This window comes from Lepisma saccharinum, chromosome 8 (assembly GCF_977018435.1).
Source record: "Lepisma saccharinum chromosome 8, izLepSacc3.1, whole genome shotgun sequence".
Classification (NCBI taxonomy): Eukaryota; Metazoa; Arthropoda; class Insecta; order Zygentoma; family Lepismatidae; genus Lepisma; species Lepisma saccharinum.
In genome coordinates this window covers 64,935,290-64,943,954 of record NC_139236.1, presented here as the reverse complement: position 1 = coordinate 64,943,954, position 8,665 = coordinate 64,935,290, and the positions used below count along the sequence as shown (strand labels likewise).

At 39.6% G+C, this 8,665-nt stretch overlaps 2 non-coding genes across 2 annotated transcripts; both read left to right on the top strand.

Annotated features, from left to right (window-relative positions):
- Positions 1 to 3,805: 3,805 nt before the first annotated feature.
- Positions 3,806 to 3,877, top strand: TRNAM-CAU (transfer RNA methionine (anticodon CAU)). The gene has a single exon. It is a non-coding gene; the product is annotated as a tRNA-Met (tRNA).
- A 2,512-nt stretch (positions 3,878 to 6,389) lies between these two features.
- On the top strand, positions 6,390 to 6,461 carry TRNAM-CAU (transfer RNA methionine (anticodon CAU)). The gene has a single exon. It is a non-coding gene; the product is annotated as a tRNA-Met (tRNA).
- The last annotated feature ends 2,204 nt before the right edge of the window (positions 6,462 to 8,665 follow it).

The following is an 8,665-nucleotide window of genomic DNA, read 5'->3' as shown; positions in this document are numbered from 1 at the left end:
AAGTTAGTTTTATGCATTCCTCGTTGCTGGAACAGCCAGAGAAATGGAGGGTTCAACGTAAAAGGAATATCTACGGAACAGAACCAAGTGAAAACGGCACATGGTGTCATCTGGTGGAAAATGTGGGCTTTGTCCCACCATGAAATAGTTTTAGCCCACCAAAATAACCCCACAGGAGTTCATGATTTACGCACAGAATTTGATTTGATTTGATTTATTTTATTTTACTTCGCGTTTTTGTGCCTCTTGGCTAATTTGCGATGATGGGGATGGGTGATGAAATTGATGACTGGAAATTCACAAACAACCAAGCCCGAGCGGGATTCGAACGCGGGACCCTTGGCGTCGCAGCGCGATATGCTAACATTTTTATATATATATATATATATATATATATATATATATATATATATATATATATATATAAAAGGAATACCCCTATTTGGCAGTATTCCCCGTCATTCATACATTCCTACACTTTCACACATGTCAATTTCCACTTTATTCACATTGTTTCTCATTATTCGGACGAACACAAACATCCAAGACCGAGCGAGATTCGAACCCGGTACCCCTAGCGTTGCAGCGCAATGAGCTAACCACTTTTTATTTATTTATATATATTGTAGAGATATGGAGACCATTAGACCGAGAAAACCTCGTCATGTTAATATTCACACTTGTTCAGTTCCTGAACTTGTCCGACCAGCGAGCGATCTCAAGAATGCGCTAGCTTGTAACTTCCGTAAAACCAGGAACTAGAAAGGCAAACGCGTGGATCTAAACAGGATCTACCGCGTTCGAAAGGTTTAACAACCTTTCGACGCCGATAATGATAAAAGCAAGCTCCTACCCGGAGCTCGCTCTCTTTTGATTCTGACACTCATCGACGCTACAATGGATAGTTAGTCTGACTACTTCACAACACTTTACACTGCTAACTACGACGATGGAACACGGAGTTATCGCTGCCTAGCATGCTACAAGGCGCAAGGGATCGCTTGGCTTGGTGAACTGAGGATCGCTGGATAGAACCTTGGAACTTTCACGATTCGGTCTGCGAGAAGCGTTAGGACAAGACATCACACACATCTACCAGGTATGAACAAGCGTGAATAACCTTTTACACCAACTTTCCATATCTCTACCCTCCTACAGGGAAGTTTCATTTAAACATTTTAGGTAGAGCTTAATAATGTTTGATGGCTGAACCTGCTCCGTAGGAGGGTAGAGATATGGAAAGTTGGTGTAAAAGGTTATTCACGCTTGTTCATACCTGGTAGATGTGTGTGATGTCTTGTCCTAACGCTTCTCGCAGACCGAATCGTGAAAGTTCCAAGGTTCTATCCAGCGATCCTCAGTTCACCAAGCCAAGCGATCCCTTGCGCCTTGTAGCATGCTAGGCAGCGATAACTCCGTGTTCCATCGTCGTAGTTAGCAGTGTAAAGTGTTGTGAAGTAGTCAGACTAACTATCCATTGTAGCGTCGATGAGTGTCAGAATCAAAAGAGAGCGAGCTCCGGGTAGGAGCTTGCTTTTATCATTATCGGCGTCGAAAGGTTGTTAAACCTTTCGAACGCGGTAGATCCTGTTTAGATCCACGCGTTTGCCTTTCTAGTTCCTGGTTTTACGGAAGTTACAAGCTAGCGCATTCTTGAGATCGCTCGCTGGTCGGACAAGTTCAGGAACAAGTGTGAATATTAACATGACGAGGTTTTCTCGGTCTAATGGTCTCCATATCTCTACAATATTTATATATATAAATATATATATATATATATATATATATATATATATATATATATAGTATTACTCGTCATTCACACATTTTTTCGACTAACACTCATACGAGGGTCATTATTTATATTTTGAATCTTGGCAACACTGATTGAAGTTAGGCGCGATTTGACGTTTGCACGAAATCGTCTGGCATTATTGACCATAACGTACTTCAAATGTTTTGTCAATAGCTTCATTTGTGTTGTTTATGTTGCCTTGTAGATTGCGCGACAACAATAAACTGGAATTAACTCGTGAACATTTTCGTGCGATGATTTTTTACGATTTTCGACGTGGATTATCAAGACAAGAGTGCATCGATCAACTTATTTCCACATTTGGCGATGAAGCCCCATCCTTTGCCTGTGAAACGCTGGTATAACGAATTTAATCGTGGCCGCCATTCGCTCACTGACGAGATTCGCGAAGGTCGTCCAAAATCAGTTGTTGTTCAAGAAAACATTGATGCTGTGCAAAACCTAATACTGCAAGATCGTCATGTGACATACTGTGAGATTGAGGAAACCATAGGCATTAGTTCCACCAGCATATATAAAATAGTACATGATCATTTAGCTGTGAGAAAGGTATGTTCTCGTTGGATCCCACACAATTTGACAAAAACCCAAAAAGACGCTCGCGTCAATTGGTGCAATACAATCGTGGTGCTTCAAAAGACGTATATAAGATTGTAACAGGTGACGAATCATGGATATATGCATATGAGCCGGAACGTAAACAGCAGTCTACTGTATGGGTGTTTCAAGATGAACCCAATCCAACAAAAGTTGTTCGCGCTCGAAGCACATCGAAACAAATGGTCGCCTGTTTTTTCGGGAAAACTGGTCATGTGGCAACTGTGCCTTTACAGGAACGTAGAACGGTCAACTCTGAATGGTACACAACAATTTGTTTGCCAGAGGTCTTCGGTCAAATACGGAAAACAAACAAACGCCGTCGGATCATGCTTCATCAAGACAATGCCAACTGTCACACATCTCGTCTAACAACCGACTTTATGAACAGTCAAAAAATCGAATTGATGGGTCATCCGCCGTACAGTCCTGATTTGGCACCCAATGACTTCTTCCTGTTCCCGAATGTCAAGAATAAATTGCGTGGACAACGATTTTCGTCGGCGGAAGACGCCGTTGATGCGTTCAAAAACCATATTATGGAGGTGTCTCAAGAAGATTGGAAAAACTGCTTTGACAAATGGTTCGAACGAATGCAAAAGTGTATTGACCTTAAAGGAGAATACTTCGAAAAACAAAAAAAAACAGTTTTCAATGCCAAATTGCTGTTTTTTCATTGTTATGCTCAAAATATAAATAGTGACCCTCGTATCAATATTACTATTTTCTCGGTTTTTCTCATTACTTACAAACACAAACATCCATGTCCTAGCCGGGATTCGAACCCGGGACCTCTGGCATTGCACTCGGCCACAGGGTCCAGCGATTTACGCACAGAAGGAAAGTGACAGAAGAAGATAGAGAAGGAAAGAAGAAAATGAAAGGGGCGCAATGATAGAAAGAGGGACAAAGTAAAAGTATAGAAGAAGAGAAAGAGAGAGAAAAGCGAAGGAACGGAGAAATGAAGAGGCAGAATGAGATAAAGAGGGACAAGGAGAGGAAGAGAGAGTAAGAGATAAAGAGAAACAAAGGGAAGAAGAAAGAGAGATGCAGTAAGAGAGAAAGAGGGACGTACATGGAAATAGAGAAAGAGACAAATTAAGAATGAAGTGGAAAGGCAGAAGGTACGTAGTAGTAGCAGAAGTAGTTCAGAGGAAGAAAAACACACAATGGAAGGAAGGAATAGAGGAGATAATATAAAAAATACAGTCATGTAGAAAAAAGGACAAAATCAGAATGGAATACTGCAGTAATCGTGAAAGACATGATTAACTACAGGGAACAAGAAAGGAAGAAATACGAAAAACATAACCGCGTAAGGAAAAACATCGGGTACAGAAGAGCGTTATCTTTCCAATAGTCCATAACAAACAGTAAAGAAAAGAAAGCAGCAGCAGAGTGGCGCAGTGGAAGCGTGCTGGGCCCATAACCCAGAGGTCCGTGGATCGAAACCACGCTCTGCTAGAGTACATTTACGTTTTCTCCATTCCTTTTGTTGCAAGGGAACAGGCAGAGAAATGGAGAGTCAATCCCAAATCAGATGAAGCGCCAAAGCAATAGCCAAGGAACAGACCCAAATGAGAACGGAACATTTCATTCACTGATAGTTATAATATCATAATGGGCGTCAGACGCGTCGTCATCTGGTGGGAACCATCGCTAAATAGTTTTTGCCCATCAAAATAGCCGCACGAGGCCATGACTCAAACACAGAGAGAAATTTTTCAGAAGGTTAGAGGGAAAGAGAATTTAGGACAGAAAGAAGGAGAAGGGGAAAACAGAGGAAGAAGAGAGAGGGAGAATAGGAAAGACAGGAATAGGAGAGAGAGAGAAAGAAAGGAAGGAAGAAATAGAGATGCAGTATGAGAGAAGAAAGAGAGGGAAAGCAAAAAGAAACAAAAGAAGGATGAAATGGAAAGGCAGAGTGAATGAAAGTGGGGCAGAGGTAGAATGAGAGAATTATTTTTTTTGTTTTATTTCCACTTTATGTACAGAAAATTTATAATAAACGTCTTAACTTAATTTGAACAAGAACTCCGTTCTTCTCTTGCTGAGCTCTGTGGTAAAATGGTTATTAGCACAGCATACTACGAGGCCAGGGATGCCGGGTTCAAATCCACGCATGGATTAAATCAACAAATCAAAGAAAGTATAAGCGAACAGTTCTTTGTCCATTTCACTTCGACGCAGATAACAAGATAATTATTCGCAAAAATTGATTAAGTGAAAAAGGAATATCTACGAAACAGTTCAAAGAAGGAACGAGACATTTGATTGACTGAATGTTATAGAATCATAATACGTAGACGCAAAAGGCGTCACCAGCGGGTGGGCAAGGATTCGCTGTGGCAAACACTACAATACTTTTAGCCCACACAAGTTCACCAATCACACACAGAGAGAAAGTGACAGAAAGATATATACAAACAGAGGAGGAAAGGATGAAACAGAAAGAAAGAATACAGTGGGAGAAAGTAAGAAACAAGAGGGGCACAGAAAGAGAAATACAGAGAGAGATAGAGCAGTTCCATGCATAGAAGAGTAGCGTGTCTAGTAGTGATAGATCGCCCAATCTTACAGCTTTCTATAAATTTTAAACCGCAATATTTATTGAGTCCAGTCTATGACCTGTATTGACTGGTAGGGGATTGCTTTCCCTCAACACGGCCTTCTCATTTCGCCAGAGAGAAATAACACTTATGCATAATTGCACGATACAATCATGTGGTTCGAAGTAGGTTTATTCATGAAATGGTTATGTCTCGAATGAAATCTCAAATGCCAGGAAACAGCGACAATGGGCTGACCACGGGTCACCCAATGAAAGTCCCTTCGTAGGTGGGCTTTGGACAAAATAAAATGGGACGGATGAAAACAGGGAAGGGAGAGAAAAAGAGAGGGAAGAGATTAGGAAGAAGTTCAGACACACACAGAGAAAGAGAGAGCAACGAAGACAACAAAAATTAGATCGAATTTGAATGCAGGAGTTATCGTAAAACAATTAACTTCAGTCAATAAACAAGCCAAGAACAGCGAGCACACAAGAGCGTTATCTTTGTAATAGACCATAACAAGCAGGAAGAATACGAAATGTAGCAGAGTGGCCCAGTGGAAGCGTGCTGGGCCCATAACCCAGAGGTCCGTGGATCGAAACCACGCTCTTCTAAGGACAATTTTATTTCTTGTCCATTCCACTTCGATGTAATGAAACTGCCAGATAAAATGAAAATTAATCGTAAAATGGATTAAGTGCCAAAGGAATCTCTGCAACACAGATCAAAGTAAGAACGAAACATTTGATTGACTATTAATAAACCATAATGGGTGCCATAGGTGTCGTCCGTGGTTGGCAAAAGGTGGGCTCTGGCCCATCGTAAAATAGTTTTATTCCACCAAAATAGCCACATGAGTTTATTATTCACACACACAGAAAGAACGTGACAGAAAGAAAGAAGCGCAAGGAGAAACTGTCAGAAACAAACAAGGGAAGAGAGAGAGAGAGAGAGAGAGAGAGAGAGAGAGAGAGAGAGAGAGAGAGAGAGAGAGAGAGAGTGCGAGAGTATTAAAAGAAGGAAGACATAGAAGCAGAATGAATTGAAAGATGGAAATAGTGATAAAGTATGATAGAAAAAAGGACAGACGGGGGAAGCAAGAGAGGGAGAGAAGGAAATAGAGACAAAGGAAGGAAGAAACAGAGCAGAATGAAAGAAAGTGATTCAGAGGAAGAAAGACAAAAAATGATGGAAAAAATAGAGAAGCAGAAAGAGGTACAGAAGAAGAAAGAGAGAGAGAGGAAATAACAGAAAAATACAGGCACTTACAGAAAAACAAGATTCAGAACAAAATAAGAATCGAATGCTGCAGTAATCTTGAAATAATTAACTACAGGGAATAAACAAGGAATAAAAGAACGACAGAGAGCAAATTCGAGCGTTATTTATCTAATCGACTATAACCAACTGGATATGAAATAAGTAGCAGAGTGGCGCAGTGGAAGCGTGCTGGGCCCATAACCCAGAGGTCCGTGGATCGAAACCACGCTCTGCTAAAATTCACTTTTAATAAGATACTTTGGACTCTCACTGCAATTATTAATTTTTCTGTATGCTTCGTATTTGTAATAAGCGCAGTAGTAAATTCATGCTCTTTCCTAGTATATTCAGAATCCGTTTGCATGAACAATTAGTAGAACATCCAACCTTCTAATTTATTTTCTGTTTTGTTAGTGTTTATGCTGGTGAGTGGGATCTCCCTGTTGGGGTATGGCAACGTCGTCGCCTTGTATCCAGAGAGTCCCGTGATCGATACCCGGTGGAGGCACATACTGGTTCGGTTTCAATTTTTAAGCGAGGGTCATGGCCCCCCGGAAGGGAGGTTCGAACTGGTCGGTCGACCCCACACTCCTATTTAGAAACTACCATTGTTCGCTTCAAGTTAGAAACCTTCGAATAGCTTTATTTCTATACTTAGAAACACAAATAAAGTTGAGTTAGTTAGCATTCGAACAGAACAAGAAAAGTAGAAAATTCGTTAATGAAAGAATTTGGGGTAAAATAGAGGAACATGTGCTTTTTACTAATTCTACCACTTAATCCAAAGAATAAATGGTTCCATAGCTCTCAAATTTCCAAAAATTGGATTTTTATGTGAGAAATCACACAACGTAAATCTTGACTAAAACATCCCTTTACCTTTTAGAGCTTATTCTTGCAGTACACTGACTGTGCAAAATGTAAAAACAAATCATGGAATTCCTTGCACTGGATATCCACTCATATGATGGATCTAATATATGTATTCCCGATACGATAATAATAACAGTATAATAATAATAGCATATTTGCAATAATATTCACTAGTTTTAATAGTTATTATTGTATAATAGTAGTCATTATCGTAATAATAATAATTATTATTATTTCTATTCTAGTCTTATCAACGAGCTGACGTCACCTACAAAATTTTATGGCAACGTCCATGGAGTAGGTTCTGTCCCGGTTAGTGGATTTAAAACATACTTATTATTATCAGGTGAGTACAATGAAGTTATCTAAAGATCATTAGCTATAACAGGGGCTGTATATTTTTACAATGTTATTGCGTAAACAAAAGAAGAAAGGTTCCCATCACTACCTTTCAAATTTGGGTTAGGATTCCTAACTAGGTGTCTCAGAAATAATACGATGGCTGGAGCATAAGTCACGGCAACTATATTTTTTTCTCAAAATTAAACTGTAATACCACAATGTGATCATATTTCTCGGACAACGTGTGAACACGTCACTAGATGGCAATGCATAAATATTTAATTTAAAATAATTATATTATTGTTACATTAAATTAAAATGAAATAATGTTGATTTTGATATATTAATTAATTTTGTGTTGTTATTATTACACGAATAGGTCAAATACAGTATAAGAATGTAGATATAACACCAGCATTTATTTTCTAGCTTACGTATAATTAATATCGGCAAAATTGTATAAAAACAACTCTCTAATAAGGAAATTATGAAAGATATTTTTTGAATATTTCATACATATTACCATAAGGAGTAGTGCGAACAAATATTCTTTGGTACAGTTCTGTCGTTCAAAGCAGTATTATCCCAATTTAATCCTTGTTTTCTACTAGGTTTAGCGTAAATCAACACCCTTCGATTATGCAAAAAATGCCAAGCAAGTGTATTTCACTTATTTTAATACGTGGTAAGTCATTCGAAGGAGGTGGGGGTCCGGACCCCTGGACCCCCTTAAATACGTCCTCGGTACCTTTATCGTGAAATTTTCCTGATTATAGTTTGACATTCTTTTGGATAGCAGCAGGATTGAATCGTGACTATTTTTCATGTTCCGTTTTTTTATTTGCATATTTTTATGGGTTTTACGCCATGTTGCATGCATATTTTGCTTGTTTTTAGCGCACAACCTACATATCGCGTGAAAATTGTACTTGGGAAAAATGGACTGAAAGAAAAAAGGGTCCCAACGCTCTGTTATACAGAGAAGGAGAGAGAAGACATTTCAATAGGCCTGCTTTTTATTCTCGTCCCTTCGCCAGCTGAGATATTGGACCATAAAGTCTGCGCTGGTAGGTTCAGAGGTCGAGCGAGAGAAGGTTAAATTTGCGGAATGTCTGCAGCAAAAGCGAAGCAGCGAGGCTTCCCGTAGTTCCCCTTTCTCGCGAGGCGCGGCGCTGTCGTCAACCTCATTAAAGAGTTGAGGCATCACCCCACTGCGGGAGCTGGG